The sequence below is a fragment of the Miniopterus schreibersii genome (genome assembly GCF_964146895.1).
Source record: "Miniopterus schreibersii genome assembly, chromosome: 6".
In the NCBI taxonomy this organism is placed as follows: domain Eukaryota; kingdom Metazoa; phylum Chordata; class Mammalia; order Chiroptera; family Miniopteridae; genus Miniopterus; species Miniopterus schreibersii.
In genome coordinates this window covers 58,458,642-58,486,137 of record NC_138107.1, presented here as the reverse complement: position 1 = coordinate 58,486,137, position 27,496 = coordinate 58,458,642, and the positions used below count along the sequence as shown (strand labels likewise).

General features: G+C 42.0%; 1 protein-coding gene across 1 annotated transcript in view; it reads left to right on the top strand.

Annotated features, from left to right (window-relative positions):
* Nucleotides 1-9,583: 9,583 nt before the first annotated feature.
* HS3ST5 (heparan sulfate-glucosamine 3-sulfotransferase 5) overlaps nt 9,584-27,496 on the top strand; it is a 219,024-nt gene continuing 201,111 nt past the window's right edge. Inside the window, exon 1 of the mRNA XM_081140815.1 lies at nt 9,584-9,891. The gene's annotated coding sequence lies outside the window, so the exon portion shown is untranslated. The remainder of the gene's footprint in view (nt 9,892-27,496) is intronic.

The window sequence follows — 27,496 nt, the reverse complement described above, 5'->3', positions numbered from 1 at the left end:
AATCAAGTCTTTGATGTATGTCAATTGGGGAGTAACACTACCTGTGATAGACATTTTGTTTATTTTTTGTGTATGTGCATGTTTGGGGTTTTTTTGCGGGTGGTGGGGTTGATTTGGTTTTGGCAAGGGTGAGGGGAGAATTTGGGGCAGGCTGAGTGGCCTTGCAGCTTCATTCCTACTTTTGGAAAAAGTTCCTCTTTAGTGTGCAGTGTTTGGCGAGATGTTGTGCATTGCCAATGCTCCTGATAGCCTAGGCTTGAGTGTGTGGTCTGGGCTCAGCTAGTTAGCTTCCCATTGGAGACCTTGAATCTTGAGTTGTCAGAACAGAGAGGTAGAAATGGTTACAATTCCTCCATAGTGCGGCAGGTGTAATATTAGCCATGTTCCATAACTGTGGCCTTGTCCTAGTCACCCCAGGTGTTTCTGATGTGTTCTAAAGTTTGACAACCCCTGTATCAGGTCTTTCTTATATATCAGCTTTTCCAGTGATAGTGGAGAAAATAAAAAGGAATAAGCATTGCTAAGAGAGTTCCTGAAAATGGAGTCAGGAGGCCACTGAGGAAGTCAGGCCTATGCATGTCTTATGTCTCAACTCATGGAACTATTATTCAGTTGCTGACCTATTGCTAAACTCAGGTCAAGGTCAAACAGCAAACATCCTGGATCCATGATTGCTACATAAACATATATGGATTTTACTTCCCCCTCATCATTGAGACCAGACCATGTGCATTCCATGTGGTTCCTGAAAGGAGCCAAACCATTTCAAAAGCCAACATCTTCTATTTACATCATAGGCTGAACCAATCCCTACTGACCTAGCCAATGTCCTTCATTTACATGAAGAACAAAAATGAGAACAGCTCCTACTGTTTTGCCCTGTATAAACCCTGCCTTTTATCCCCACCGCACCCCCAATTCTTTGGAGCACAATTTAAGTTGCTCACTGAATCTGTGCCTGGATTGAAATCCCTCCTTTGCACAAATAAACACTTTTTATTCTTTATTATGGTCTAAACCTTTTTAAATCAACACCAGAAAGATTTAATTATTACCCCACCCAGGTAATAATTTTTGTGGACTCCTGTAACCCTTAATAGCTATACCAGTCATGCTGAACCTATTCTATGTTGGCTTGCTGTTATTTAAGTAGGTACCTTAGTTCTACAACAAGTTTCTAAGCTTTTAAAAGGCAGAATATGTTACTGCATCTTACATAAAGTAGTAAGTCACTTAATGAATAAATGAATATTCACTATTGACAAATTAATTGAACCTGATATATAAATTTCTCCATTTTCTATAAAATAAACTGTAAATTAGTTCACCTCTACTCCAGTTTCAAATGTGCAATATTTTAAAATTACCTAGAGGGCTATAACAAACACTCAGGTCACAACTTCAGAGATTCTTATTTAATTGATTTGGAGTGCAGGAGGCTGATCATTGCAAGTTTTATAAGTTTCTAAATGGTTCTATGTTACAGGCAAGGTGGTAAATCATTCTGATATTCAAAGTGAGCCCCAAGGACCATCAGCAACAGCTCACCTGGGAGTTTTTGAATGTGCATTTTAACAAGATTCCTAGTTGATTCATATATGCAGTAAAGTATGAGAAGCACTTGGTCTAGAGCAGTAATGGCCAATAGAACTATAATATAAGCCTGTGATATTGTGATTTATAAGAAATATATATTTGGTCATTCAGAAAACCGCAATATATTTCACATTTATATTTGGTCTTCGTACACAGTTCCTGGCTTACAGCACCCAGAACTCTTGGAATTTTCTGAGTGATAAGAGCAATGAGAGCTTCTTTTGCCATAGTGTTTGGTCTTTAGTCTTCAGGCCCTGAACTATCTTCAGAGTCATAAAGGTGAAATGGATGTCTTGTTATCTATAACCAGCTCCTTTCCACCACAACTGGGTTTATGTTAATGAGCAGCATTTGTACATCACCTGGGGATGGGGTTGGTTGCCGTGGGAACCAACCCTGAATAGAGCTTTGGAACTTTCAGTCCCACCTCCCAGGTTTCAGGGAAAGGAGAGGGCCTGGAGCTTAAATTAATCACCAATGGCCAATGATTTAATCAACAATGTCTATGTAATGAATCCTCCATAAAAACCCAAAGGGAAGGGTCTGGAAAGCATTCAGGTTGATGAACCAGAACCCTTCCATGTGCCACCGTGCTAGACTTCAAATTCCACAGAAAGAGAAGCTCCTTTGTTTGGGACCTCATCCGACGTATCTCTTCATCTGGCTATTGATTCTTATAGGCATATGAAAAGGTTATCAACATCACTAATCATCAATTATACAAATTAAAAGCACAATGAGAAATGACCTCACACCTATCAGGATGGCTCTCATCAATAAATCAAGAAACAAGTGTTGCCAGGGATGTTTAAAAAAGAGAACCTTTGTGCACTGTTGGTGGGATTGCAAATTGGTGCAGCCACAATGGAAAAAAGCATAGAGTTCCCTCAAAAAATTAAAACTAGAACTTCCCTATGACCCAACAATTCCACTTCTGGATATCTGTCCAAAGAAATCCCAAAACACTAATCCAAAAAGATATACACATCTCTATGTTCATTGCAGCATTATTTATAAGAGCCAAGAAATGGAATCAACCTAAATGCCCATCAGTAGATGATTGGATAAAGAAGATGTGGCACATACATACAAGGGAATATTACTCCGCCATAAAAAGAATGAAATCTTACCATTTATGACAACATGGATGGATCTAGAGGGTATTATGTTAAGTAAAGTAAGTCAGACAGAGAAAGACAAATACCATCAAATACATATGATTTCACTTATATGTGGATCCTTAAAAATCAATAAATAAACAAAACAGAAACAGGTATGATACAGAGAACAACTAATGGTTTCCAGATGGTAGTATAGTTGGGGGACTGAGTGAAAAGGTGAAGAGATTAAGAAGTACAAATTGGCAGTTACGAAATAGTCACAGGATGTAAAGTACAGCATTGGAAATATAGTCAATAATATTGAAATAACTATGTATGGTATCAGGTGTGTACTAGACTTATCAAGGAGATCACTTTGTGGGTTATGTAAATGTCTAACCACTATGTTGTACACCTGAAATTAATATAATATTAAATGTCAATTGTAATTGAAAAATTAAAAAATATATATGCTACTGTTAGGAATGACAAGAAAAAATATATCCTTCGCAATGAATAATCTAATGAATAAAATGAGTTTCTGTGAAACATAATTAATCAAATTAATTAATCAAACACAAGAAGGGGGTTGTGAAAACCTCTGATTTATATCTAGATGGTCAGAAGCACAGGTAACAATCTGGCCTTGAGATTGGCATCAGAAGAGGGGCACAGTCTGGTGAAACTGATACTGTGGAATCTAGTGCTATCTTTGGATAGAAAGTGTCAAAACTGAGCTGAATTGTAGGACACCTAGCTGATGTCTGAGGAATTGCTTATTGGTGTTGGGAAATCCCCCCTCCACACATGCACACACATACTATAAATTGGATTCAGAATCCTTTTAAAGCCATATATATTGATTTAAAATCTCCTAGTAGCCATGTTAAAAATGGTTTGAACAGGTAAAAATAATTTTAATAATATACTTCATATAACCCAATATATCTAAAATATTACCATTTCAACAATTAATATAAAAAATTTAATGAAATATTTTACAGAGGGCTTTTTTTGCACTAAGTCTTTGAAATCCAGTATGTATTTTATACTTACAGCACATCTCCAGTCAGACTAGCAACATTTCAAACAATTCATAGTGACATGTGGCTAGTGGCCACCATATTGAACAGTATCGATGTAGAGCTCATTAACTTTTCCATCTCTAACATCAACTATAGCTTGCCTTAGAAAAGTCTTTTGCTATAATCAAAAGAACTTTTTATCATCTCATAAAACCACCATTCACTTTGCTGTCTTTACACTGTCATGTTCCTTGCAGTTGGAAAGTCCTCTCTCTTCTCCCTAATGTCTAGGTTCCATTTTTCTTTAAATCCAGTCCAGGGCTACAACTGTTTGGTGAATTCTTATTAAAATGGTCCCAGATTACAGTGGTTGGCTCCTGCTCTAGATTTCATTCTTACATTCTTAATGCCAGAGCTTACATTCCTTCCTATTAGAGAAGATAGTAAAAGATGATTTTAGAAAACTAAACATGAAATGCAATTAAAATTGTAAAACATGCTGTCCCTCTTAGTAAAAATGAAATGTAGACCTCAGAAGGTTAATACTGAAAACCAATTTTCTGAATTAAAGAGAAAACCACATGCAAAAAATGGCATCACTTGTGCTGAAGCCCATGATACCAAACCTATATTTTAACACATGACCTAATTGTTGTTTCAACCTCTCCTAGAAATAAAATCTTAATCAGTTAGTCTGGAATTTTCTGGTCAACACCAATAAGGTCATTTGGGCCCTCTCTATCAACCCTACCCTCTAGAAGAAGCAATATGTATGATAAAAACGCTTGCATTCCCTTCCCCCCAAAAGATGTGCCCTGGTCTAAAAGTGATTCTTTTCTTTTGTTGATAGCTCCCTTGCCCCAGCCTTCTTTTTTATAAAAATCTTACATTTTGAACAACCCCTCGAAGTACCCTTCTAGTTGCTATATAGGATATTGTCCAACTCCTAAATCGCCTAATAAAGCCAATTAGATCTTCAAATTTACTCAGTTGAATTTGTAATTTAACACTGATAGGGAGGACCAGCCTTTCTATGAATGCTAAATCAATCCACAAATTCTTCTCCTGGAGACCTTTCATCATTACCTTTGCCTACTGTCCCCCACCCTATAATATGGGAACTAAATGACTGATGCTAAATTCAAGTGGAAGCAATAACTCTTCTCTTGGTTGCTCCAAAGCTTAACTGAGACAAAGATGAAATATTAAAAAAAAAACATTATTAATGCTCTCAATATGATAAAATCAAAGTTATCAGAGTCCATTGAACTTTGACAATCTGACTTGTAGGATTTAGACTGTTTTCTGTAAGGGGAAGACCATCCCATTCACATGGGGCAAGGATGGGGAATCAGGAGCCATCTCGCCAAGTTCCTCCCTTCTTCCATTCTCTTCTCTCTCCACACAGTGACATTATATTTAGCCTCAAACCTAGACTTCCTGGACATCTTGACTCCTCCTGGCCTAGACTTACACTGTCTAATACAGTACCCCATTCACCACGTGTGGCTGTGAATGCTTAAAATGTGGTCAGTCCAAATAGAGATGGGCTGTAAGAGTAAAATACACACCAGGTTTCACGATTTGGCACACGTATGAGTTTTCCATTGCTGCTGTAAAAAAATTACTATAAATTTAGTGTTTTAAAACACTCATTTATTATCTCAGTGTTCTGTAGTCCAGAAGTGTGGTTCACTGAGCCATTCACTTGGGGTCTCATAAGGCCCAAATCAAGGTGTCAGTAGGGCTGTGTTCTTCCCTGGAGGCCCTGGAGCAGTCAGGTTGTTATCTGAATTCAGTTCCAGTGGTTGTAGGGCAGCTCCTGTTCCCTTCCTGGATGTCAGGCATGAGCTTCTCTCAGCTCCTGAAGGCCACCTGCATTCCTTGTCATACTCGCCCCTCCATCTTTAAACCAGCCACACAGCATATAATCTTTCTCATGCCTCAGGTTTCTCTGATTTCTCTTTCTGCTTACAGGCTGAGTAAATATTCTGTTTTAAAGAACTCATGTGATTAGACTGGGGCCACTCAGACAAGCCAGGATCATCTCTCTATTTTTAACCTCAATTACATCTGCATAGTCCCTTTGGCCGTGTGATGTAACATATTCACAGGTTTCAGGGAGTACAGCATGAGAGTCATTCTGCCCATCAAAATACAAAAACAAAACAAAAGAAAAAGGAAAATATTTTATTAATACTTTTTCTATTTCTCATATGTTGAAATTATAATATTTTGGATATATTAGGTTAAGTAAAATATACTATTAAATTTAATTTCACCTCTTTATTTTTTTATGAACTGCAGCATTTTTAAAAATTGCATATGTGGCTTACATTTGTACCTTACATTACACTTCCATTGGCCAGCACTGATCTAGACCTAGAGAGGGGTTAAATTCTCTTTACTATGCTCTAGTTTGTGACATCTGATCAGTGTACCACCTCCTCTATAAGAAATGCTTCCCTTACAATAAGGTATGACCTTATACTTTTAAGGCTCCTTCACACAAGTGATATTTAAATACAGTGATGGAGCATGGAGAGGTGGGTACATACGCTCATTTCCATATAAGGGAAGGACCCCAGGTCAACCAGATAACCTGATAACCCTGCTGATTACAGAGCTTGCCCTATGAGGGCAGACGCTTCTTCAGTTCATCTTTTGGTTTCTGGTGGTTGGCACATAGATGGGTCCTTTCAATGAATATTTGCCAACCCAAGTGAATCTAGGTGTCAGTGATTGGTTGGTTAAAAGCAAAAGAGAAAAGATTTTGGAAAATAAGTCAGCTACCTCCATTATATCCTAAAAATGACAAACACTTCCATATTTAAGTGAGAGGACAGCCTCCATTTGAAACTGCAAGCTGAACAATATTTAATGGTTACACATCTTTATGAGACAAGAGAGTGTAATGATGCTCTGGGAAAAATTTTTTTTTGTCAAATGAACACTCTAATTAACCAAACATTTTCATCACTGTGCACTTTATTCGGCTTCGGTGACTAAACCAAACCAATGACTCTGTGATTGTTTTCAAAAGTGCATTTTGAAAAGACTTTTTGGATGTCACTTTGATGTTTACTTCCATGTATTTAATTTCGCACAACGTGAAAATGATTCTACTAAAGATCCTAGACCTCATCCACTCACCTTTGCACTTCACCTAACAGAAGACCAGGCCATCTGTGGGTTCAGAAGAACAGTACCCAAAAAAGTGCATATATCCTGATCTAATCTGCCACCCACAGGCAAGGTAGAAACCCTTCAGAGCTTTGCTTCAGTTTGGTCTGTACCTACTCTCAGCTCCAGGAGTGATCTTCACAAGCGAGGCAAAATCACTGTGACAATCTCCTCAGTCCATTGGCTACAGAGCTAACGATCCTCTGAGGAGAAGTTAGGATTGCTGAGAAATCTCAGGCTGCTGAATGTCCCTCTCCTGCCACACACAAATCTAAAGCAAGACAGAATTATGAGAAACCAGATTCATCTCACTCCATTGTCCTTAGTAATCTTCCTGACCCAAAGGAAGAAAAGAAAACCAATACGAAGATAATATAACTATTTTAAATACAGTTTACTAATTAAAAGGACTGATAGAGGGAATGAGGCATTCTTCAAAATCTATTAGTCATGCCTTTGTGGACTTTATTGCTTATCAGCATTTTTCCCCTAAAAAAAAAAAAAGAAACAAAACAGCAACATTTGTTCAGAAAAAGAGCAAATTGTGTTTTTTTCCTTTCTTATTACTTTGATTGTTTGAGGTTTCTTTTAGACTATAATGCAGCATTGTGATTTTGAGATGGGAAAGAAACAATTCCTTGTCTTTCAAACCTAAGAATGTGATTGTATGCTATTGTTGCCAACAATGAGCTAAAGAGGTTAATGGATCACATATCTGGCAAACAGCCATCTCTCCTCCAATTCAATATATTAAACAATATACATTTTGTTGCTGCTGCTGAGCTTATGATTTTGTCTGAGTAGTTGGTAAATAAGTTTACTTACATTTAAGTTATCTCTTTTTAGAACTCAACAGCTCTGTCCTTCAGGCTGTATTCTGAAATTTTAAAAGTGCAGTATGAAATCTGAGTCATGACCTTTGTCTGTAATGGTGAGAGCGGGCCTGGGGAAGGGGTGGGCTGGCTGGCTGTTGAATGAGAATCTAGAAATATTGTGTCTTGCCAATTGCCTCCGACCTTTCATTTTCAGATTGCCTAAATTAACAGAGTGAAATTACCATAATAAAAAGGAATGGATACCGGAGAAAGCACCACAATTCTTTCTAGGGTTCTTTCCAGGGATCATTCTAACAGACCTCTAATTAAATAGATCATCCCCTCCACCAGCCTTGGGGTGGGATGGGGTGGGGTTGACTCAACTTTTCATTCAAAGACTGTCATTTGAAAACAGACAAGCAGTCATAAGCAGTAACTGTGATTCCCTGCCTAAAGGACTTTCCTGTGTACTGCATTTTACTGTGAAATTAGCAAGAGGCCTAATACCTCACAGCAACAAAAAAAGCGGGGGGGAGAGGGGGGGATTTTTAGGAAACTCCACAGGGAAAAACTTTATCAATGAGAAAGATAATAGTTTTCCAGGAATCCTTGGTTGGGTGGGGATACACTCTGAAGGAGGGGACAGAGCTGGGAGAGAAGCAGCAACACCTCAGTCTCAGATCAGGCGGGATCCTTTCAACCAGGCAAAAAGTACAGCCACTAACTAGCTCCTCGAGTCCCCTGGCCCATCGTTTTTGCTGGGAGCAAGTGTCAGGAGGGGCATCGCCTGGACCGGGAAGGCGAGTTTGGGATCTGGACCTGGAAAAACACCCGGAGCGCCGGTCTCCGCCTGCCGGCCGGGCGGTGATCGCCCCTGCGACGCGGCGCACACGGCAGCCCGAAGCCGCCGCCCGGCTCTCCCGGCTCTCCCGGCGGGCTGGAGCCGCGGGCCCCCGACACCTGTGCGCCCCGGGCTCCGCGCCCAGGCCCCTCCCGCCCCAGGGACCAGTCTCAGCGACGCAGAGACCGAGTCCCTTCGCCTCCTCCTCAGCCGTGTTCTGCCACTCGGGTCACTGCGGCGGATTCCCCGGGCAGCCCCTCCATCCTCCGGGGGGGGGGGCAGCGCACCCAGCCCCCTCCCTCCGCGCAGCTGGCCCGCGGCCTGGCGCCTGGGTGGGACCCGCGCCGCTCCGCCCGAGGAACCTCCGCCTCCCCAAAGCTTCCCCTCCCCTTTCCCCGCCCCAGACCCGGCCCACCCCGCAGCCCCCGCTCGGTGGGCGCGCCGCGCGCCCCGCGGAGACACCTGCGCCGCCGGCCCCACCCTTCTCCGCCTCCGCGCTGCGGGCTCTCCTCCGCCTCCGGGAGCTGGGGAGCGGCGGCTGGAGGAGGAGCCCCGAAAGGAGGGAGAGGGCGAGGAGGGGGGGGCCGGAGGGTGTGGACTGGCAGCCACTCTGCAGCTGGTCGCGGGAGACCCGGTCCCTCCCGCGCGCCCGAGTGATGGAGAGGAAGAGATTCGCTTAGACACACACTCGCGCACAGCTGGGCACGTCTCTGCGAGGCAGCTGCCGGCTGGGGCGCGCCAGGGGCCGGGCGGGGCCGCGAGGAGCCGCGGGCCGCACGGCTCGGCACCGGTGGCTCCGACCCGGGAAGGGAAGAACCCGGCCGCGCCGACCGCTGATTTTCTGGGGCGGATCGGGAGGGAGCAGGCTGCCCAAGGAACTGTCACCGAGGACGCCAGAGGCTCGGCGCTCAGCTGTCAGGCGCGCCGGCGCCCGCGCGGGGCCGGAGGATGCGCCCCTCCTCCCGCAGGGCGGCTGCGGGCCCCCGCGCGGCGCCGACTCGCGCTCCGGCGGCCGCCCGCGTCGTGCCCGAGCCGCGGGAGCGCGCCCTGCCGCACCTGGCGCCGGCCTCCGCGGGAAGTGCAGGAGGCGCTCCCTAAACTCCGCCGGCACTTCTCGCCGCCGCCTCCCCGGCTCCCGCCCGGGACCTCGCCGCCGGCGCCCGCCCGCCCGCCCGCCTCGCACTCCCCGCGCTCCCGGGAGCCCCGCTCTCGGGTCCCCATTCCCGCCGCGCCGAAGCCCGGGCACCCGAAACTCCTGGACCCCCGCCGCCGGGACCGCAGGAGCCGCCGAGGCCCGAGCCCCGCGCTCCGCCGCGCGCCGCCGGACCGGGGTAAGCGTGCGGCCCGCCCGCCTCGCGCCGGGGGGCTCGGACACGGCGGCTGAGACCTCGCGGGCTTGGGGGGCAGTGGGGAGGGGGTGGCCGGCGCGGGGAGGCAGCCGTGCGATGCCAGCGGAGCGCTTCGCGGAGGCGCGGCACTGCCGCTCCCGCCGGGGAGGACTTTCAAGGCGTTCGCTGGGGTTGAACTAGTGCGAGGTGGGCGACGGCGGGCCTCCCGCGGCGAGTGTAGAGTCGTCCGCGCCGGCGGCCCGGCCTCGGCGCTCCGGGCTCCCCCGGGAGAGGCGGCGCGCGTCTGACGGCGCGGGAGAGTTCGGGGCTCCGCTGGGCCACCTCCCGGGCGGCGGCGGGGCTGTCCGGCCGCGGCCGCCGTGGGCGAGCGGCTCTGCGGGGCCCGAGCGGGGCGGCAGGCGGGGGCCGGGCCGCGGCTCAGCGAACTTGCGGGCGCGGTGCACGCCCTCCCCAGCCGGCCCCCACCCCTCGCAGCCCCGCCCGTTAGCCCCAGTGCCCGCAGCCTGTGCCCCCCCGACGCGCGCACGCACTCAGGAGCGGGTGCCGGGAGGGGTGGTCCTAGCGTTACCGCCGAGAGGTGCGCGGGGTCGCTGCGGCTGGGACCGGAGCGCCGAGGGTGCTGCGCCTGGGACCGGGGCGACAGCCCGGGCTGAGGGAGCGGGGCAGGCCCGGCCCCCTGCCGGTGCCCCTACCTGGGGCTCCAGGTGCGCGGCGAGCCAGCCCGGCCGGGACTCCAGAGACGTCCCCTCGGTGGCCTCCGCGCCCGGCTCCCTCCCCGGAGCGCGCGGGGCGCCCGCCCGGGGGAGCGGCTGCTGAGACCCCGGCTTCCCCAGCCCGCGCGGTAGGTCGGTTTCCCTCCCAACTTCCCCGCTCCCAGCACCAGCTTCCTCACGGAAAACATTGATCCCTTCAGGGGAAGTTTAATATTTGCAGAGTGCTTTATATCGTATTACTTCGTGGATACATTTAATTGCGCCGTAGCTCGCCCCTGATTTATGTGAACTGAGTCTGATAAATAGCGTGCGGGTCGGGGAGTGGGCGCGAGGGTGGGCGTCCTTTCTGCGACGGTGCTCCCTGAGCTGACCTGCTGGACGGCACAGAAAGCTGGTGCTTCTGAAAGCTTTCGCTCCGTGCTTGACATACTCCAGGGCTTTAGACAAATGTTTCCACAGGACGATTTATTTCAAATCTATTCAACTTCTATTCCAAGAAAAAAAGTTGAAGAGAAGATAAAGGGGTTACACATTTGGATACCAAAACTGTTTTTTTTTTTAATGTTTTTATTGGTATCGGTTATGTTGTACTTAGCAGATTATTTTTTTAAGTTACCTCAGTGGTTTTTCCTAGTGAAGCTCTTAAAAGGAGAAATGAAAACAATGCTACTTACCTTCCTCTCTGCATTTGTGTACAAATGGCTCCTGCTTGAAAGTGACTGAATGAGCGGCAGGGTAGGCTCCTTACTTTAGGAGTGTGAAGCCGCTCGCTCACCAGCGAATTGATGGGGACGCGCAAAGATGTTACAGGAAACAGTGCTGGGCAGGAAACTGTTGCTTACATTTAACTGCCTCTGGTGCTTGGGATTTTAACAGTGAAGAAATGAAAACTGCCCCGGCCCCTTCCAGATTAACTCTCTGCTGTTATTAAATAGCCTTTTCTCAATTAATAAACATATAGCTACATCATTAATAATGTAAAAGAACATATTCAAATAGATGCCTAAAGCAGGTTACCTGGGAAGCTCTAAGCATAGTACGCAGCGGAGTCCCACAGAGGTGGTAGGATCATGGTTTCTCGGTTGAGGCAGACCTCGCGTTTAGGTTGCAATATTGGAAGTTGCTTCCTCTGACATCTTTGTGAGAAGGTGCTGCCTACAGTGTGCTGATTATGCTCGATCATTGTCTACCGTTTTGCAGGCATACACAGATGTTTTTGAATGAATAACCTTCTTACTCACTGAATTTTCACTCATTCAAAAAGTATTTGTTGAACACATGAGCACACACAATATGCAAAGCTGAGCTGGGTGTTATTTTAACCAGAAAGGGTTTTCAGCAGCAGCAGGATGCTTACTCCTACACTGTGTGAAAAGGACTGCAGAGCAGGGGCTTACTTAAGGAAGCAGCATCTTGCCCAAAGTAGGTGGTCAACAAAGAGTCCTTGATTCAGAAAATCACACAAGATGTTAATCGGCCAACTTTGCTTTCCCCATAAATCCCATCATTATTCTTAACCCGCCACATCAATTAGATATGACTCAACTTCCGAGAATTGACACTGACTTTAATCTTCTTGTTCTTTGTCTGAATACTTTGGAGGAATGTAACTATCTGTGCATTGCTCTGGCTTTCTGTGTATGATTTCTATGGGAACAGTGCCAGATCTGCCTATGTCAGTAGTATTGAGTAAATGCAGATATTCCTGTTGCATTAAAAAGGCAAACTCGGATTAATAGAAAACAACAAATATTCGCTCCTTTCTTTTCTTATCTCTTTAAAATCTTGAAAACAATAACATCTCTGGAAAGAAATGAGATCCCTTGCAAGTTAACAAAAAATGGTTATTTAGGATTTTCTAGAAAAAGGCAACCATCTTACAGAAATTTTAGTTGAGAATTTTTCCTTGACTCTTGATATGTCTGGCAAGATGGTCTTTCATTTTAGAAACTTTTATTCATGAATGAAATAAGTCTTAAGGTAACTTCCTCGTTAAGGGAGCTGGCAGCAGAGGGAATGCCTGCTAAAAAATGATGCTGAAAACTCTGGGAATAGAGTATGAGCAGTAATACTAGGTTTGTGCAATTGAAATTATGTGGATACTTATATATTTTATTGGTCTTTATATGCATATGTTTTTGGATTTTTGTAAAAAACTTTTTCAAATATTTTCATATTCCAACATTATTACAATTACATGAGTAGTTATTGTTTGGTAATAGAATTATAGTTTGTCTTGCTTTAAGACAAGTCCTGTCTTTTTTTCCTCAAGGGGAAGAGAGACCTCAAAACAAAAATAACTAAACTTTCATTATGACTTAAATTATCACCATTTAGAAAAGGCCTACATTATAATTTTTCTTTGAATTTAATATGAATTTTTTTAAACCAGAAAAAGTGTAATTTTTTTTCCTGGAATTGAATTACTGAAAAATTTGATTCACTCTAGAATCATTGTTTGTTTCTAAGTCATGATGTTTTCCTTACCTTTACAGAAGTACAATTAAAGCAAGATATTAATAATTATATATAAAAATCACTGATCTAAGTGAAAAACATTTCAGAGCAGCTAACACTTATTGAAAGTAGAAGCAAAAGATACCTGATGATCCACAAAATATTTATGCAGGATAAATGAATATCTCTAAATCTCATATGCAAGTTCCATTATCACGTCTTAATGAACATTTGGTACAACAGAGTATTTTCCATCTTCTTGAAAATTTTTGTGAAAGAAACCTGTGTTAGTATTAAGAAATAGCTGACTAGTTGATTTGACTTTAGACTACTTTACCTGGATTGTACATATACAAATATGCTTGTGTACACCTATATACAGATACACATATGTATACATTTTGGAGATATATTTATGTATTTATTTATGTTTATATATATACATGTTTGCCTGATAACTTTGAACAATAGGAGGAGAATCTGCTTTGTAGCATATGTGGTTTGTGAAGTCGGCATCATCTTGAGAATAGTACTTATAAATGCTCAACTAGTTTGATATTAAAAACTGAGACTATACAAACTTTTGAACAACTTACTTAAGAAACACTTATGATAACCTTTAGTGTATGCCTGATACAGTCTAAAGAATTCTGTTAATATTAACTAATTTAATTCTGGTAGCCACCCTGCTTGCCCCCATTTCACGAGAGAAAATGAGTACATATTATTATGATCCCCATTTAGATGAGGAGAAGTGAGGCTCAGTGAGCCTAAATAAATGGCTCATGTGCCACAGCTAATAAACGACAGAGCTGGCATTTGAGCCCAGGCAGCCCACTATGCCATGCCACTGCTCTTGAACAGATATTTTTTCAGTTTATTTAAATAAGGGTCCAAGTGAGGAGTGAGTTAAGTTGTAAAGCAAATATATTCTAGCAACTGAGATTTGTGACAGTTTTTAACTCAGAGTGAATTCTTAGGGAATTCATTAGGAAGGCGATTGTCATGAAGCCCTGACATCACCCGAACTAGAGCGTTACTAGCACAGTGCTATAACTTAATGTAGTTAATGGACTCAATAATCTTCTGAGGTTCAGCTACTTTTAAATTACGTAACTTAAGAACCGATGCCATATTTAAGTAGTTTTAATAGCTCAGAGGATCTGATATGAATGTTTTATGCTTCCCATAATATCCTTATAATATGAACTTCTTGCACAGAGGTCAATGTTACATGTCCCTCTATGGTTCTTGCCAAAGGAGTCAGCAGAGTTTTATATGAAGGTGATAAATGAGGCAGATTCAGCTCTGACCCATGTGGCATACAGCAGGCATCCCATTAATGTCTACTGCATGCGCTGAAGGGAGGAGGTATTCTAGAAGTTGCTAGTCCAGAGGTAAAGAAACTTTAAATATCTTTACAACTGCATAGTTTTAAGATTGTGACTTAATAGTGAATAGATTTTTTTCTTTTTCATGAGGATCTTAGGACATTACTATCTATGAAACCCTGTGGAATACTAGTAATCTTTATGAGACTGAGGGGCCTGGCATAGAAAGGGGATAGCGTAAAGAGGGTGAAATAATCAACTGATTAAAATGTTTAAGTTTACAAGTTGGCAAAAGCAAAACTGCCTGAGATTGTACCTTTTATTGTAAAATGGCATATAAGACATAATTAACATTCGATAACAGAATCTTTACACTGCTAATGAGGTAGCACAACTGTGCTGTCATAAATATTAACAATCTACTATTTGAGTAGAGTTCGGGGAACTATTTTGGAACATATGAAAATGTCACTGTGATGCGCTTTGCCTTAGCTAACTAACTCAAGTCAATGAAAAACATCACAGGAATTCTTAACGGGCCTCAACATAAATAAGATCTATCTGTCTTTCTATCTATGAGCATTGGTTGTACTCCATTATAAAGCATATGTTCTGTGGGTTCTCTTACTATTAAGGGAAAGATATGAAGAGGAGAAATACGTGTTTCAGATTTAAGCTTGATTAGTGTTGCTGGATTTAAAGGCCTGTGTCAAGCACAGAAATTGAGAGGAGACTTTTGAGACAGCCACTTGACAGTTCTCTTGCAGGGCCCAGCTGAACCCGTTCACACACTCCTTTGGAAGATGTACCCTCTTCTACAGATGTAATGAATGGGGAAGAACAAAAAGTTTGCTAAGAGCGTTGACACCTTTATCTTTATGTCCAGTATGAGCTGAAGTTTTAGGATACGTAGAAATTTCTTTCTCTTTTATATTTTTTTACCATAGAGAGTTCATGGTTTAAAGTAAAAATCTATTTCCTAACTCTGGTCATTAAATTTTAGTAGCTTGATGTAAAAGGTTAAATTCAATTTTATTCTTAGGGTTTGTTTTTTTTTGGTAACATTTAATTCTGGTAGGCCACCCAGCTATCCCTACTTTACAGATTTAGAAACTAATGTTCCTGTGTTGTTTTGTCCTAGTGGATACACCTATTCTCTATCTTTGTCAAAATAATAAATGATAATAGCTAACATTTAATTAGTATTTACTACGTACCAACCATTGTACAGGTCTCAACATACTTTGTTTCCACAAAACATTCAATGGACATATATCATTCATTTTTCCATTTCACAAAGGAGAAAACTGAGGCCCAGAGAAGTCCTGTAGCTACAGGGGAGGAGCCAGGATCCAAACGCATGCCATCGAGCCCAGAGCCCACACTTCCCTACACCAATGGACTTCTGAGTGGCAATTAACCCCTGAGCACCATCCCTGATTTCAGGACCTTGAAACTCATGCCTCCCTATTTCCCTGTGACTTCCTTGCAGCAAAAGAAGGGTTTATTTTCAATAAAGGTTAATTTCTTGGCTTTGTTATCTCATACTATTTCCTGTGTACATGCATATGTCCAGACTCCCAAGAAAAGTGAGAAACCAAGAATACGTAGTTACAAGGATCATGGTAGGGACACAGGTACCTTGGGATCATCTTGTATCTCTCCTTCTCCTCTAGTTTGTCACCAAGACATGAAAATCCTGCCTCCTGAACACCTACTTTCCCACCAACCCCAACGTTACTGCTTTAGTTCAGGCCGTCAGAACTCACCCAAATTACACTAGCTTCCTTATTAGCTTCAGGCCTCCAATTTCTTCAATGCTTCTGAAATTTTTTCCGAATGCAAAGCTAATCGTGTAATCCCCCTGCTTAATAAATAACCTGCAGCATCCTTTGCCTTCAAGGTAAAGTTCAAACTAGCTCAACCTTCAAAGCCCTTACTGTCCAGCCTGGGACTCCTCTCCTGTCACTCCAACACAAAGTCCATGCGTTTAGGTGATGCCACGCGAGGACCAGAGCCTCCTATTTCACACTTCCATGCCTTTGCACCTGCCGGCCACTCGCCTAGAGTGTTCCCTGCTTGTCTAACATCTTATCTTCCTCTCCCACTTCTCTTTGTTTTCTTACCCTTCTCCTTTGCAGCCCACCCACCCTGATCCAAACAACTATCAGTATCCCCAATGCCTAGCATAGTGTCCGGAATATAGGAAATACTAAACACATTTCTATTAGAGAAATAATCATCTTTTAAAAAATGGTTATTGCTTTGAGATGGAGAGAGAAAGAGAGAGGGGGTGAGAGAGAGAGATTGATTTGTTATTCCACTTAATTCATTGGTTGATCCTTGTATGTGCCCTGACTGGGGATCGAACCCGCAGCGTTGGTGCATTGGGACGACACTAACCAACTGAGCTACCCGGCCAGGGCTAAATATCACCTTATTCTCCCTTTGCCTTACCAAGTTTTTTTGCCTTTCTCTTTCTCATTGACTTTTATTTCAGTAAACATTTATTGAGCAACTACTGAGTACCAGGAAGTGTTTCAGGCGCTGAGGATATAAATGGCTTTCTCCTTGCTCTCAAGAAGCTTGCAAGCCCAAGAGCAAACCCAACTGATAAAGAAACAGGTAGTGTCCGGTGTGCTGGATAATGGAGAGGACACAGGGTAAGGAACAGCACGAGGGAGGAGGTCCAGAACTGCCAGAGATCAGGGAGAACTTGCTCTCCAACGTTCATTCCCCATTTCCCCTCTTCTCCAGTTTTCTAAGTATCCATAAGTAAGCATTCATCTACAGACTATTAATTTTGAGATTCAAGCCTCCGTTTCTCTAATAATAGTCTATAGAGAACTAGGTAGTTTTTATTTTTAAGATAAGTCCATGAACTCATTTTGAGTTTCTCTTCTATTTAAATTCTTTTAAATATATCTTATAATCATATTACTTATTTAAGTTGATTTCTCCCCTATGAAGCAAGAGACATGTTTAACCAATTATGTGTACCTGCTTACAGTGATATAAAAATCAGTTTTCTCTTTTAAGATTTGAAATAAGAATGAATTTACGTTCTTTCACCATCACCACATTGGAAAATCCCACACAAAAAAATAGCTAACGACATGATAATCACATTAAGAACCTTATTATACAAAAGAAATATAAATGGCCTGTTGATTGATATATTTAATAACCAACTTTTTAAATATGGGTCGCCATTCTCTGAATTCACCATCCAAGGATAACTTTGAAGTGAAAGGGGATGTATTAAACCATACACACAAAAAAATTACCTTCAAAAATAAAAAATATATAATATTATCTTAAAAACATAATATATTAAATATAATACGCTATTCCTAAAATCATGGATACATGTAATGCAGTAGTTAACTATTTTAGCCAACTTCTTTTATTATAGTATTATTTCTGAAAAGGAAAACTTTTTTTTTTTTTTAGAGAGGAAAGGAGAGAGAGAGAAACATCAATGATGCGAGAGAAATGGAAAACTGTTAAACATCATATTTTCTTTACTTCCACTCCAAAGTACGTAAAAGCATTAACTAATATTCCCTGGTTGTACAGACGTTATATTCCCATTTTATTCCTTAAAGCTGAGAGGAAACCATGAGCAAAATAAAAGTAGAACCAAGCTAATCCTGTCTGCTTTCAGTTATAAATCTATTTTGAAATTCTCATATGGTATGAGAACTTAAATATATTCTTTTTAAAAAGACCATTATTTATATTATCCCTAGTTTGTTTATATGTTACATCATGTATAATTATGTAAATGTTAAATATTGTATACACATGAAAATTTTCTCTGCCGTTAGTAGCTTCACGGATACCAAACAATTCTGTTGCCTTAAGAAAGGGTATAGCTTTACTCTCTTACTGTCTTGTAGCATGAAGTTCTCTGTGACCTAATTCCATCGCAGTAACATTCAGCAGTTCTTCATCCACATACAGGAGGTTCCCACATACAGGAAATAGTCCAAAAGATGTTTGAAGGTAAACTGTCGGAAAGCTGAACAAAATTCTCATGTGTGTTAGAAGTGGGTGACCACAGAATTCACCATCCAAGGATACCTTTGAAGTGAAAGGGGATGTATTAAACATTATGCTGAGAGAAATAAATATTGTAATTCCTTACGCGTGGTTAATGCGGTGACCCTGCTGCGGGGAGACCGGTGCGAGGAGCCCAGGGCTGGGGCAGACATTCTAACTAGGCCCGAGGGTTACTTTTCCTGTTGCCCCAGAAGGGAGCCCAGGGGGCCTTAGTTCCCCGGGCTGGCAAAGGCAGCCTTCTGTAGGAAGGGTGCCGTGCAGAGATGGGAACTGGAGATCTTTGTGAGTGTGTAGCCCTGTGGATCCTGTGGATGCTCGTGTGAGGGAACACAGTCCATATTCTCCCCACCCTGACGATCACCGTCCCTTTGGCCCTGCTGTTAAACTCTTGCCACCAAATAACACTCGCCAGCTTTCACCAGCTGGAGTGGGCAGCGAGACACCCTATCGTGACAGTGGTTCAAAGTCATCACTCATGCATTCAGCAGTTACTCACTGAGCACCTACTGTCCTCCAGGAAAGTGACCAGCTGATTGAAAAGACTAGTTCTGCATATAACAGGCGATTGAGGGATGCACTGACATTGTGGTTGCAGGAACCCATAAAAGTTAAAAACTTCCACAACTCTCCATGTGTATATTATTGTTTTTTCCCTTTGAATAAACCCTATGTTTAAGGAGCTCAATGCCTACTCAATGTATTTTTCTTTGATTGAGATGTTCACCACTTACAATGTTTAACATTTTGGTTTTCTTTAGAAGTATCTGGAATAACCCCCATTTTCTGAGTAAAGGAGGTAAGAATTTATGTCATAGAAAAGGGAGAATTTATACCATTCCCACTGGATTATGCATCCCTTCCCCAAAGGAGGCTTACGGGGAAAAAGAATATGTTAGCATGTTTTGCTGACTATATTTGAAAAATACATTTAGGTAGGTGTTTTTTAATTATTTTCCATCTGGAAAGCTTTTTTTTTCCCTTCACCTGGGATGAACAACCAAATTATTAATTCTATTTAAATGTGCTGTATTCAGAAGAGTAGCTGCCAAATTTGTTGGGACCTATAACAAGATAATTAATTATCTAGTATCACAAGGACTATTGGAGTGTTGGATATAAACCAGATGGTGGGTGAAGAAAGATGAGGCAGTCAGGATGCTGTGAGCAGTGTGATAAGTCTTTTGGCCTGTGTGGGGTAAAGCCACTTGTGTGCCAAACCTCCCTCGGCCTCCCTGCTGTGCTTATTTTTTCTCCCATTGATCCTTCCACCACCCCATCACTTTACCCCTCGAGGCTCCAGTTTCAAACCCCCCTCCCCACTGGCACCACATTCATTTTAAAGGTCAGGGGAAGTAAGGGGAGGTGAGGGCAAAGGTCTGCTCCCCTTAGACCCTGGACTCTGCCGGCATCTGTGGCACCCCGGCACCTGTCCCATGGAGCGGGCCAGGCTGCCATCCTTACCCTTGTCCTGACATTGCTTTTAGTCACGCAGCTGTAGAGCTATTAAAGAGTTTGAGGTTCATTTCAGAGTCAGTTACGATAAATTAATATTACAAGCAAACATTGTGATTTTTTTTTTTTTTAATTTACGAATTTCAGAGACCTAAACTGAATGCTAAACATTTTCTCAGAAAAAACCTGGTGGAATATCAGTGAAAAATGGATACAAGAAACAGTTACTTAACCCCTCTCCCCATTTGTCAAAGTGATGTTCCGTGTCTAATCCAGTTTGTGAGCAATTAGAAGGTGCATTCATACTGAACTCGGTATCTGATGGTAGAGATGATAGCGACTTCACCATGATGCTTTTCCTACGGATCACCATCATGACGCACTACCTCTGTGAGAGTCACAGTCCTTGTTGGTATCACAAAGGCGGTGACATTTAGATTACAGATATTTTTAAAAAACTATTTAATTGCCAACTTTATCACTCAGGCATTAAAGAAATACAGAATAACCCAGGTAAGACATCTTCAAAATGAAGTTAGTCATTCATCATTAAAAAAAAATAAAGTGAGTTTCTGATCTGGGGAAGTAAGCGGTCACCTTGCCTGTCCCACCCTCTCAATATCTGGCCCATCTTTTATCATTTAAAGTAGAGCTCCCTAAAATAGATTACACTGACAAGTAGTAATTACTGACAGCTGCATTTAATTAGCACACAGATTCCTGCTCATGACAATAAAGTATTATTACATGTTTAGCATTAGCACTGACAGGGAAGGAGGTGACTTTGCTAAACAGAACTAGAAGACCTTTTTTCTTTATTTAAAAATACATACAGTTTGGCTGGAACTGAGCTGGTGCTTCGTGGGAGTGTCTATGGTTACAAAAAGAAAGAAAACAGTAACTATAAAAGTGTTTTTTAAAAAAGAAACAGGCATATTGTACAAGAAAAAAGAAGTAGTCCAGTGCCAACCATTGGCTCTCAGTCTTGAATTGTGTGTTCTTGTTTTTGTATCTGATTCTATGTGTGTATTTGGGGTGGGGGTGGGGTGGAGGTGTTTGGATACCAGAGATAGAAACACAATTAATCCATGTAAATTAGTGATTTATCATTATATTGAGAGACTATTGCCTCCCTCCCTCCCTCCCTCCCTCCCTCCCTCCCTCCCTCCCTCCCTCCCTCCCTTCCTTCCTTCCTTCCTTCCTTCCTTCCTTCCTTCCTTTACCCTACAAACAATTCTGAGTTATAAAGTCCTTAAAAAGTATATGTAATCAAATTTAGGATTTTATACACACTCTGAATTTTAAAGTTGATTCTAATTTCCATCCATTCTTTCTTACAATGGGCTTATCCTATCTCCTCCTGCCCATATTGTTCCATTTCCACTGTCCAGTCTTGTTCTCATGTGGCAAATCTTACTGAGCAGGAACTTAACAATGGTGGGATGACAAACATCACAATAGGTGGTCAATATTTTGAGCAAAACCATCTCTACAGCATCATCAACCCGTAGTGCATAGATAGCTGCTGTTAACTTTAAGAGGACTGTGAAGATAGCTAAAACTAGCAGTCCTTGACATAAATGACATCTGCTGCTTTCATTACTTAAATTTATCACTTGAGATATGTAAACAGATCCACTTATTGTGGCATTATCAGTAGAACCAGTCCTAGGACTTAATATGTTTTTTCACACTCATGGAATGCAATTCTAAAATATTTACTGGAGGTCTAAAATCTGAAGAAAAACATACGATGTTGCATGTCTGGAAGATGTTTTTACTGGGATACCCTAGTGTATTTTCACAATGCAGCTTTAAGTTATCTGGCTGGCATTTGTTTTTCAAGTTGTAAAAATAGACTCAGTATAATATATTGCCATCTTGTAACTTACCATTATAAATGCTGTATTTATAAAAATCAACTTATGTATCCATGGCAATGAGCAAGATGAACATGAATAAAGAAATCCTAAATTGATCCTCAAACTAATTTCCATCATGAACTGTTCAGCAGACTTGCTAAACTTCTTTTCTTTTCTTTTCTTTTCTTTTCTTTTCTTTTCTTTTCTTTTCTTTTCTTTTCTTTTCTTTTCTTTTCTTTTCTTCTTTTTTCTTTTCTTTTTTCTTCCTTTTCTTTTCTTTTCCTTTTTTCTTTTCTTTTCTTTTTTCTTTTCTTTTCTTTTCTTTTTTCTTTTCTTTCTCCCCTCCCCTCCCCTCCCCTCCCCTCCCCTCCCCTCCCCTCCCCTCCCCTCCCCTCCCCTCCCCTCCCCTCCCCTCCCCTCCTCTCTCCTCTTTTTTTAACCTCTCTCCCACCCACCCTCTAGGGGACATAAGCTAGAGCCCTAGGGGGATGCCCAAGACAGCCTGCCCGAGGCACACAGTGGGGAGTCCCCGAGGATGTGGCCACCCCGCCGCAGTCCTGGGCGTGCTGAGAAGCGCTCAGGAGGCGGCGCCGTCGTGGAACATGAGCATCGCAGCGCACACCTGCACAGACCTGGAGGGTGTCGCGACGCGCACCCCGGGGATGTGGTTGGTGTGGCTCCTGGGCTACAGGCCCGTGCGGCGGGTCGCTGTGCAGAGCAACACAAGAGCAAATCAAGCGCGAAGGAAAAGGGTGCCGTCAAGAGACATGGTACCTGCAAGACGTATGAGGCTGCCGGCATGCTGGCTTCCAGCAGACTCTAAGTAGGAAGAATACACTCCAAAACAATGACGGTTAGAGTGTAGCAAACGCAGACAGCAGCAGCATGGTCAGTGACCATCACCGTCCAGGTCCTGGACTGTGCGCAGTCAGGCGACAGGCAGCACAGGAGGTCTGCTTACCCAGCGTCTCCACAGACGGTGCTGGGCTGTGCTGTGAGGTCATGACGGCTGTGACATCACTGTAGGAAGTTTTTAGCTCCATTATAATCTTCCACAACCGTGTGTATGCTGTCTGTCATTGACAAACAGTGTTATGAGTCGCATGACTAGTTTGATATTTATTATCTACTAGGATATTATGACCACAGACACTGCGTTCAACAGCAGACCGGGCACTGTACCATCTCTGCTCTCAAACACTGATCGTTCTAGCAAGGATCTTTAGAGGAAAAAGTTTCAGGAGCATAACTGCATTCAAGGAGATTTTTACAAAAAGTAAGTTTTAAGAAACTGCATTTGCGTGGATACTAAATATAAATATCTAAATGAGCATTCAGGTAAGACCATTTAAGAATTATTTTTAATATTAAACCACAAATCTTCATTCACACTCTAAATCTAAAGCCCTATTGAGTCTCATAATTTATTGGTATTTAAATCCTATTGAGAATAGATAGGTTTATTTTTATTTTGTGCTTTAGAAACCAACCAAGAATAGAAGATTATTCATTGAAAACAGTTTATAGGATTCAAGGACATTGACTAAAAAGAAGTAATGTGATCATTGAAATTGGGTATGTTTGACAACTCAGTGTTTCAACTATAAAACTTTCCAAAATTAGGCCTATAAAATTGGAAACTCTACTATGCAGCTGCTCTAATTACTGTGCTGGTTCATAAATTAGTACTGAATGATAAACCCTCAAATATTCTCTTCTAAGAATGCCTTTGACTCTTAATATTGTCATTACTCAGAATTCCATATTCAGTCAGTAGGCAAATACTGCCATCACCCAGAATTTCACATTCTGTTACTGAAGGCCTACTGTGTGCTGTGGAGATGAACAAAACACAGTCCCCTAGCTTCTAGGAGTCAGGAGAAGAAAAAGTACACCATCCCCCAAAACTAACCCACCTTAACAAAGAAACACCACTTTTACCATGTTTCTATACCACTATATTATTGAACCAGTTACCTAACTTTTTATCAAAATTGGTCTAGAATACCTGTTTTTAAACTGGAGCAGCCTTTGCCATAAGGCCTAGGCTACTTTGTGATTTAAATAGGCTCTTACTTTAATCCTTGATCAATTGTGTCTAGATAACTAATCCCATCAAGTTGACTTGTAGACACCTCTTGGGTCTCTGCCCCAAGTCAAATTTCCTACTGCAGAGGATGCATAAATCACGGGCAGATGCCAGACTCAGCAATGCATCCATGCAGAAAGTGGAAAGTTAGGCTGATGCGTTCAAAGGTTTCTTAAATCTTTGTTTAAATATTCCTCTCTCCAGAACCAAGTGTAGACATCCCCTGCATGTATAACTATCATTTCCTAGTCTGACAGTACTTCATTGAGTAATTAATGACTAAATTTGCCTTATGCTATAACTTCCCTTAAGTTGGATGAGACATGTTAGCAGAAATTGGAATCACTAGAAAGCATAAGAATGGTGACGCCATAAACTGGTATGTGAAAGGAGGCTAAACAGGGGTTTGCTCAGGTCTACAGACCCATTCCTGGTCCATCTGGATACACCTCCGTATTTTGGCTGAAACACTTTCTTAAGGTCACTGTATAGAAAAGCTACTGATAGACTTAGTGCATACATTTGTCTCAAAAATTGGAATAGGCTTTGGAAGAGGCCAAGGACATAAAAACTCCGTAACTGACAAGTGACACCCAAAGTGCACATAGTTGTAGTTTCCCGTGAAATACCCTGTGTCTTTTTTAAAGGAAGTTTACTTTGATGAGCAGATATCTGCAAGAAACTCAGGAGAATAAATCCTAGCCTACATAATGATTATATAATTTGGGGGGAAGGGTGCTCATTTTTTAAAACTTGGAGTCAGAGCCATCAAACTAATGTTGCATCAAAATGTTTTAGGCCCAAGGATTTTTCTCTTTTGTACCGTGATTGGATGTCAAAAGCCATGTATAAATGATGAATAAAAGTGATGGGCTGAAACCAGAAACCTGCCCACGTCAGAAAACTACTTGCCCCTCCAGCGCAAGTTAGAAATGAGAGTTTTCAGAAAAAATACTCAAAGAAACACAGGTGTGATTCTCTTCACATGGTCCAGAATCTTAGATACTTCCCAGCTTTTCTCACCCAGGCATCATATTGGGTGCCAGGGAGACCTGGCAGCCCAAAAAGGGAACCAGATGGGTAAATATTTTTAGGTGTTTCCATTTTATGTGCAGTGATGACGAGAGCAGTGCACAGTAACTCCTCTGTTAGGTCGTGTTGATTCTGTACAAACTCCTTTCCTTCCTTCCCTCAAATGTCACACTCTCGGTGTTCCCAGTGCTCCTGCTGGAGTCTTCTCAGGATGTATTTGTTAACCCTCACCTCCTGACTCAGTGTCCCTCCCAAACTGCTTTCTAGATCTTTTTGGCCCAAACATTAAAACTTTTTTTTAAAGAAACTTTAAAAACATCTGTGTCCCAAATTAAGATCCAAAGCCTGAAACCAGCATTCCTTAACCCACCCTAGGCCACCACAGCTGTATTTGCTGGAAAACTTAGTATATTTTAACTTTCTGTTCGTCTATCTTTCTGACTCCATAAATTCATGACCTCTGCCACTAGTCATATTGCCCACGGAAGGCTACATCGAGAAATGCTTTGATTTCTGAGGACAAAACTTAAATATGCCGTACTGTTAGTGCTCATTCATAGATTAACAATTTTACCAGTATCCCCCTACACACACTTAATAGTCATCCAAACATTCGTCCTTAACGGCTAAATAATTTTACATGTCATGAAGTACATGAGAAGCAGCTTACATACATTATCTTTCTCTAACCCCAGTAACAGGAACAATCCTGCTACATGTTTTTCTTTCCCTCCTACCTTCTAGGTAAAAGAGTTCCCCTTTATTACGGTGTATGACTTCTTATCACATGTATTAGTCAGAAATAGACTAGGTTGTGCTGAGGTAACAAATGACCCAATCTCAAAGGTTCATTTCTCCCTCCCGCCCAAGGGGTCTGCAGCCTGGGACACAGCCTGTCGGAGCAGCATGCATCAAGAACATAGCCTAACTTGTGGCACAGGGAAAAGAGATCACTGAGGAAGACACGCTGGCGTTAAAAGCTTCCCCCTGGAAGTGATACAAGTCACTTGTATTTATTTTACTCGCCAAATCAATTCCTATGGCCAAGTCTGACATCAATGAGGCAAGGAAATATAGTTCTCCCCCAGGGAAGTACAGCAAATATTTGGGAAGTTTAATACAGTCTACGACATTAGATATGAATGGTTGCCGTGTCTCAAAACTATGGTCTAGCTAGTCTTTTTCTTGGGTAAGTCAGAGAAACTGGCAAGTGGCTGGGAGTTACAGATGGCAAGAGGAAGGGAACTCAGCTGCAAGGCAGGCTCTCAAGGGCTGCCTCAGCGGCTTCTACAGAAATGACCTCTGGGATCCTTGCCCTTTCACAAGCAGGTTTCTTCACATTCACTCCTCTTGCTAAAGTGGATTTTAGTTATTATCAACAGGGAGTTTGTATGCTGCACTGTTGCCATTTTTGTAGAATATATATTTAGATTTTGGAATCACTTTCTTTGATGTCAGTTCTGTAGCTTATTTTTTTTAAATGTGTTATGCGAGCAAATGTAGATTTTTAACTCTAAACACAGTGCAAGGGAAAGCAGGCCCATCTGTCTCTTTCAAACTTGATTAGTATGGTCTTAAAATTAAGGTTAAGGTGCTTTGATACCAGTTGACTACCATAGACTTATTCATTTTGAGGGTTGGGATAAAACAAATATATACACATTCAAACAAAGAAAATACATACACATTCCCAAGGACACATCACATTCTGTTGCTACTTTAAAACCACATTTATGTTTCAGTTGCACAAGAAATGCATTTGTAGGCATAGAGGGCTTTCCTCCTCTGAGTTTGGTGACAGAAATTGCAAAATTGCTAATAATTCTATTATCTTGTAGTTAATACTACTAACAAGAGTTGAACACGCTACCAGGGAAAAGTATATATACTATCAAGCACTGCATAAGTGATAAAAAGTTATATTACATTAATCTAAATGGCATAGAGAAAGTAAATTCAATAGCAACTAAGAAAAAAGTGGCTTCTTCATTTGTTCTAAGTCTGATTTTAATAATTAATCTGAAAGACTGTTCTATCAAGTCACCAAGTTATTAAATTATTAAGTAACCAAAAAAGTACCAGACTAGCCTTATTTTTCTCCAGTTCTCATTACCCTGGGAAATAGACAAATGCCAAGCAATCAGATAAATAGATGCCAGCTTGATTGAGAAGACTGTGGGAAAAGCCGTTAGTGGCTCTGATGAAGAAAAAAATTAAAGGGAAAGAAGACAGAAAATCCCAGATAGAGGTAGATTTATAAAACAGCAAGTAGTTTTTGATGTAGAGAGAGCAATAAAGCCAAAGGTTTGAATGTTTCAGGCACAGTACTAGGAACTCTACATGTTTAATATCCACAGTGCTACTAAGTACAAGGGGCTCATAGCACTTTGGTAACTTGCCCAAAGTTTCTGTTAGTACATCGATGGAGCCAAAATTAATTAAACCTATTCCTCTATTAATTCCTTCAAAAATACTTACTGAGTACTTTCTAGACACTATTCTAGGTGCTGAGGATACTTCAGTAAACAAGAGAGAGCTGGTATTTCCAAAATGTTAGTGGTTTGTTATTTTGTTTTTAGTTGTGGA